Source organism: Hipposideros armiger, unplaced genomic scaffold, assembly GCF_001890085.2.
Source record: "Hipposideros armiger isolate ML-2016 unplaced genomic scaffold, ASM189008v1 scaffold_12, whole genome shotgun sequence".
Classification (NCBI taxonomy): domain Eukaryota; kingdom Metazoa; phylum Chordata; class Mammalia; order Chiroptera; family Hipposideridae; genus Hipposideros; species Hipposideros armiger.
This window is the reverse complement of record NW_017731362.1, coordinates 669209-676671: the sequence shown is the minus strand read 5'-3', so window position 1 is coordinate 676671 and position 7463 is coordinate 669209. Positions and strand designations below refer to the sequence as shown.

The 7463-nt window shown below is 39.5% G+C and overlaps 1 long non-coding RNA gene across 1 annotated transcript; it reads left to right on the top strand.

Annotated features, from left to right (window-relative positions):
- Positions 1-738: 738 nt before the first annotated feature.
- Positions 739-7249, top strand: LOC109394291 (uncharacterized). The gene is made up of 3 exons (XR_002126421.1): positions 739-824; positions 3122-3258; positions 7174-7249. It is a non-coding gene; the product is annotated as an uncharacterized LOC109394291 (long non-coding RNA).
- The last annotated feature ends 214 nt before the right edge of the window (positions 7250-7463 follow it).

Below are 7463 nucleotides of genomic sequence, written 5' to 3'. Positions count from 1 at the left end.
GCCCTTCAGGTGGTTGTCCCCGCAGCAAACCAGGAAACACAGTCCTTACTTCTGTGCTCCAAGCCCTCACATTACTATTTGGGGTGTGTTACTGCTCCTCCAGGAAGAAGCCTTTATTTATTCATCACTGCATTCCCAGAACCTAAGAGTGACTAAGCATACCCAAAAAGCACCGATTGCATTTGAATGGACAGCAAAGGAGCTGGTCCCACTTTTTCCTTTCTTTCTCTCTCTCTATTTTTTTTTTTAAAGAGCCACAGCATATTATTTTCAGCTTGCACCTCAACTTTTAAATTGTTGCTGTGTGACATTGAAGAAGATACTACACATCTCTGAGTTTGAAAAGGTAATAATAGGAACTATGTAGTTTTGTGTAGAAGGTTAAATAAAATAAGACCAGGAAGATAAAGAGTTTAGCTCAATCTCTGGATGGGGCAGGCTTTTGGTAAATGGTGGCTATCACCATCATCATGGCATTTTGCCGGTGTTTGGAATAGTGTTTCAGGTGTGTTTCTCATAAACTGAGGCTCATGGCTGCCTGGTTACAGGAACCTCGGTCTGTTTTCTTAAGACAAGAACACTCGTATTCTATGACTCCCAAAAAAGGAGTTCCTTGTCACTTGGCCACATTGCTCTGCAGGGAGTGGGCCCAGAATTCTGACCATGGGGGCGTGGAAGGAGGCGGCAGGGCTTCCATGGGTTTCTATTTCCATACAATTGTCTCTCCCCCAGCTCTGTTACCTGGGGGTTGACTGCTCTTCCATTCCTGACCTACCGGAGCCCCATCACTTCAAGAAACAAACATCGGAATCTTCCCCTTCCAGGTAATACACAGACTAACTAGTGTTTTCCCCAATGAGTATTTTAAAACTAGAGAGTTGTATGGCTCATTCAGAATCGTTTCACCAAAAGAGGCAGCCGCGGGGAAAATGACTTTAAAGGACACATGAAAGATGAACTCCGTCTGTCTTCGTGGTAACAGAAATATTGTTATTATTAATATCATGCACTTAGAGAGTGCCGCTTTCCCAAGGAGCTCAAAGCATTGCACATATATTATCTTATTTCTCCTTGCTGCATGCCAGGGAGCTAAAAAAAAAAAAAAAAAAAAGACAGCAATGGGCAATCTTCTGAAAAAAGACAGTTTACTGAAGTGCATGTGGGTTGAACTGGAACACTGGAACCAGACCAAGTCATCCCAGTCTGGTAGGAAGAGAGCTAATGAGTCAAGTTCCCGGGAGTTCCTGAATTCCTGTTACACTTTGTTTAATGTCTGGGAGGTAACAGCTCCTTCTGAACGAGACACCTGCACCCACATCTCTGGAGAGTGACTCGCTGAGGCCCTGGGCCACTCAGCAGCCCTCATGACTTACAGCTGATGTGGGGGCCCCACTTCCTCTTGGAGCTGTGCTGCCTTCTGGATGAGTGGCTAAGTCCAGTGCCTATAGTTGGCATTTTTTTGATCTTGGCTTCTGACCTTCTCCAAGGGCATTTGTGGAATTCTGCAGGTAAAGTCAGGAGTGTTCCCCATTACACAAGACCTGTCCCTCTGAAGGATATTGGATACATTTAGGAATAGGCTGTGGAAGATGTACTGCACTGGGATTTCCTGTTGCCCAGCAATGGGAGAATCTCTACAGCGTTGAATACCTATTCAACTGTATGCGAGTTCAGGCATTTATTTCATGTTATACCCTCAGCTTTAGTTCTAATCCAGAGCATGCCCCACTTAAGTTCATCCTAATTGAAATTTGACTCAGTAAAGAGCTGGCCATAAAAGGCTATAGGCCCACTTAGATAAATGTTATGCTGCATCTGAACTGGAGCCTAGTAGAGGCATCATTCCCATCTTTGTGGGTGATGAAAACTTGGAATGAAGTTAGAGACATTTGGGGATAAGTAGAACCACTCAGAAGGCTACCTCCATACTGTGTGGTGTCAGAGTCTTTAGATGTCAGATTCCGACAGACTGGAATCTCAAGTTCCAAATCCACACATACTTATCCACATGTTCTCAGAAAGTTCTCTTATTTTTCTGAGACTCAGTTTCCTCATCTGTAAAATGAGAACCATGACATAAATTGAAAGGGGTGGTTAGAAAGGCGCAAAACCGGCTCCCCTTCAGTAAGGGAGCTCAGGATAAGGCCGTGGAACCCTCTACCTCCCTGTTTGGCTTCAGGCACAGGTCCCTGGGAGCCATCGGTACTTTAGGGAAATGGTAAAATTTGATACACTCCACTAGGAAGACTCCAGGAAAATGCTGGCATTTCATAACTATTTATTGTAAGGACATGCATTCATTTTTTTTATTCAATCAGTGAGAGAACAACTATTTAGGAAACTTTGGCCCTTGGGCTAAATACTACAGACACCATGATGGAAATGGACACAATCTTTGCCCTCAGGGAATGGTGACTGTTGTGTTTGGCAGACTTTTTTTCCCCTTAGTTGGTGATATATGAACCCCAGGTGACTTGAGTAGAGCTGCTGTCCACAGAGCAGTGAAAGGAAACAGCAAACACTCCTCTGAGTGGGCGCAGGCCTGGGATTCAGCACAGCCGACCACACCAATTACAGTGTTTCTGTCAGGGCTGACCTTTGAGGAGATTCCCTCAATTATAAAAGGTCAATATCTCTTGGTTCTGGGACAAGCAAGTCCTGAGCAAGGTGGTAAAATCTAGCCAGATAACCCCATGGAGGTCTTTGTCTTTGCTGCTCAGCAGTGACCCAAGGCTACCAGGCACCTTTGTAACTTAGTGGTGAAATAGCTCTGACATGCAGTGTGTGCTGGAAAATTAGCACTTACATCTTAATAAAAGTACATTTGTATGGGCTTTTTTATTAGCAATTCCAAATGTGTTTTCATAACTAGTTAGTGGTTCCTCCAAAATGCATCAATTCCAAAGGTCATGGACATCTCCATACAAAAGTTGCGGTGTGTTACTTATGGCAAGATTAGGTAGTGTTCAGAGAACACATTCCTCCAGGTAGGAGGGAAAGTGGGCAAGGGCATTCAGTATCAAGTTTTTGTTTTTCATCTTGCTGCCTTGACACAAACTCCAAGAAGAGAAATTACATCTGCTGATATTACCTGTAAGGATAATAGTGACTTTTGACCTAGATGCAATTCCCTATCGTGAAGCTGCATCTTCGTAACCTGCAAGACTCCATCTCTCAGCATCCCAAGAGTAGAAGGCAGACCAGGTTGAATGTTCTCTTCAGAAGGACAAGACAAGGGACAAGAGTTCAGAGAGAATGGTAAGCTGGGTCAGACCCCCCGTGATTCTGTGAAATTGGCTTCTGTGAACCAAATGCAGCCTTGTGCTCACACCAAGTCAAGAGAAATGTCCCTTGTGTCACCAGACAATGAAAGTGGTTTCCTCTTCGTCTAGAGGCACAAGATCAGGCTGAGAACTAATTTTGAACCACATTGTCACATAGCTTATATTTCCTTATCAGAAGGGGGATGGAATTTTTAAATCTTTTGTCCGAGGCCTTTGGTTTGATTTTAGCTTCAGTTATCAACAGAAAGTTTTTTGATAGAATAATATTATCAGACTTCTTTGCTCACTTTTCTCAGGGTAATGCTGATAGCAGGACCCTTTCTGGAGTGGTTAAATATTTGTGTTGCCCATTGGATAGTTTTTCAATTTATAAAACTTGGACTTTACAAGACTTCAAAAAGAGCGTTTAACTTCTGGGTTGCAAGGTCTGTGGATGGGTTAAAAATCCTTATAATTATATGCAAGCAATTTTGAATATGTACATTTTGTTGAGGGGAAAAAGCTGATGTTCTTATCAGATTCTCAAAGCAGTCAGTGACCTAGAACATATTTAAAACAATGATTTAGACAGTTTCTTTAACTTTAGTAGCTGATAGGTGACTGGTGGCTATAAAGGGGTAATTGTAACGAGAGAGAAGCAATAGGGAGAGATCTGTTAGCAGGAAAAGAAGGTGATTCTCAGTCCCTTTGGAAGTAGGAGCATTTTAACCATGGGCCTGAGGCCTGGCTTAGATAAAATATATTTTGGTTTTTGTGTCTGTGTTGCAGATACACAATAGTTCTGTGTTGAGTTTCTTCTAAAAAAAATATTTGTCCAGAGAAGTACCTCACTTCGATCACACATAAATTATAATTTCACAGACTTCGCATGGCCAGCAAATAGGAAATCTGTGCAAATTTGAATTGTGTTCCATGCTGGCAAGATACAGTTTTACTTTCACTATATCAAAGGAACACTATTCCTGTTACCCAATGTTCTGTGTCACTAGTAATGGACAGCTAAAAAGCACAAAACAAATGAGAAGAACTACCAGAACCCAAACAATCCAGCAAAAGGATACAAAGAAGAAAAATAATTCATAAAATGAAAGAGAATTGTTTAAAATCTTCCTAAGTAATAAACTCAGAGAGATTAGAAAATATACTTACAAAACAAGACTTGAACGCTATGAAAACAAAACACCCAGAGAATAAGAAAATAGAAAAGACTTTTGCTAATTAAACACCATTATCAGAGTAATAAAAGGAAAAGCAATAAAAAGATTAAGTCTAAGAAATTTCTCAGAATATAGAGGAAAACAGGCAGAATAAAATTTTTAAAAATCAAGTAACGGTAAGAGACGTAAAGAAAGGAAACATCCAGGGAGTTCACATTGGATTACTAAACATCCTAGAAAGGAAGAATTGAGGAAACAAAGGGGAGGAAATACTCAGTAAGATTTTCCCAGAGCGAAAATACTGGGATCTTCTAATTGAAAGGGCACATCAAGTGCTGACTCTAAGTAATGGAAAGAAGCCCCTCTCTAGATATAATCCTGTGAATTCAGGACACCAGGGATGATGAGAAGATCTCCTACCCTTTCAGAAATTATTATTTTTAAAAAATTTTTAATGGAAAAAGAATACAACAGACATCAATCTTCTCAAAAGCAAATTTAGATGCTAGGAAACAATGGAGCAGGCAACTTCGAGGGTTTGAAGAAAATCAACCTAAAATTTTATGCCCACTCAAGTAGGATGTTAAAACAGAAAACTTTTTAGATGTCAAGGACTCAGAAAATGTACATCTCATGACTGGCAAGTATGAAGTATCAGATTGAGAAGAGTAGAAGAGAAGGGTGACTAAACAATAGCCAGAGAGTTGTTAAAATTAGGTCACAACTTAGTCTGGGGGGTCACCACTCCCACCGCCGTGGAAGACTGACCACAAAGCTTGTTTCACTGCTACTGTTGGCCCTGGACACTGGGCCCTCACACTACAGTCTCAGGATTTACAGAAACTCAATACTCTGGCTGCTGCCGCCATCATCACCATCCCACCCAGAGCAAATACTCCACGGTCTCCATTTCTTTCAGTCACTAGCTCTCAATTCAAAGTCCTGAGTAAGGAAACCTGGTAGGTAATTCTTGTTCATGGCCTAGATGCAGAGGCTATCAGGAAAGTGGACTATAGGCATTTCGAGCTTCCAATAGAGGAACCTGGGCTTTGAAGACTTATCCAGTAGAAAATTCCCCACACGTACAAAGAGAGTTTAGATTCTGAGTAGAAACACTGACAAATATCTTCACAAGAAAGCATGGACATACTTGGTGGTATCTTAAAGGTCAAAATACAAACTAAAATTTTTAAAAAATTAGAAACTCTAAGAAAAATAAACAAACAAAAGAGAAGGAGCACACTGGTGCCACTATGAAGCAACGTGGAATGTTGTTTGATTGAGTACATGGAATAAAATGCTTTTAACTTAGGTGCTACAAATCTTCCTACCAATGACTTTGGGGTCATGAGATGAGACCTGTAAAGAAAGCAATGTAATTTAGGCATGCTGTTCAATACAGCAAAAAACAAAATTTATATATGCATAATAATGTAAACAGGTTTTCCTTGTTGTTTTTGATGTTTACGATCAATTTGAGAACAGAGTACATTGGCTTGTGGTTGCAGGAGAGAATGTGAACACCTTGGCGATGCCAGCATGTTAGGTGACTGAAGGGAGGATGGAGAGATTAGGAGAAAAGTTGGGAGAAAAGGTAGGACACAAATATCTTCCTACCCAAATAGGATATCAAAAGATATATAGAAAATCAATGGGACAAGAAATAGACTAGCATTTAAAGCTACAAAGAGAAACACTAGAAAAATCTTTAAAGGTGAATGGCCAGTTAGCTCAGGTAGTTAGAGTGCAGGCTCATAACACCAAGGTTGCCAGTTCGATTCCCACACGGGCCCAGTTGCACCCTCCACAACTAAATTGAAGACAACTACTTGACTTGGAGCTGATGGGTCCTGGAAAAACACACTGTTCCCCAATAAAATTTCTTTAAAAAAAAAAATCTTTGAAGAAATTTAACTATCAAATGCTGGGAACAGAAGAGGAGGCTGACTACATGATCCAGATCTTCATCTTTCATATTTGGAAGTCAATAGAAAAGTTTTTAAATTGAACAAATCAAACCTGCTGTTATAAGATACTCTAGAGGTATGCGGGTGATAACTTTGGAACAACTGAAACCTGACGAGAGTTGACATTGCTTTTGGGGAATGACCTAGAGTAAAGAGATGAAACATAAGCAGCCCTGCTTTCGGTCATTACCTCTTGAGTTATTATGCATATATGAAACTGTAATTAAATTAAATTAACATTAAATTAAAAATAGATAAATAAGCATCTTTGAAAAAGAACCAAAATGGCATTTATTTATTTATTTCCTTTGTTTCATGAGTAGAGGGGGAAAAAAATGGATGTGTGCTATTAAAAACTGATTAGAAACCAGGATTATTTTAAAAATAGCTTATAGCATTTTACCTTCTTTATTTTTGTCAGGTACACAAAGAGAAATGATTTATTTTAATTTTACTGAAAATTATTCCAATGAAGATATTTAAGAAACATTAAATGTGGAATATTTGGGAGCTCAATGTGAAATATAAAACAAAGCATAAATTTTCAAATTCTTTTTGGCAAGTCTAGATTTGCATGGAGTGTTTTTCTCTTTCTTTGTGTGTTTGTGTGTGTGTGTGTGTGTGTGTGTGTGTGTGTATTGTTACCTCCTGAATTTCAATTTTAGAAGGCATCAGCAAAGATCTGCAATAGAAAACTATATTTTCCAACTAAGCACCTTACTTTGACAGAAGTTGTTGAGTTCCACAATTAATTCTTGTCTGTAGATCAATGGATTGAATAAATGGCAGATCAACCTTGACAAGATGGAACAAATACAGTCATTAGTGAAATCCTAACAACACAGAACAATCGACTGTGAATTCAGGTCAGTTTGTCTGCTTTGAAACACTTTTCTTCTGTACTATTTCATACTTGACTAGTCCTTATTGCGTACTTGACATGTTTTGTAATTGTTCATAGGCAATTTGGAATCTTCATTTATAAAAAAAAACATATTTACTTAGGAGATGTGAATGTGCAGAACATGAATTGCATGGTTAACTTGAGGTTTTAA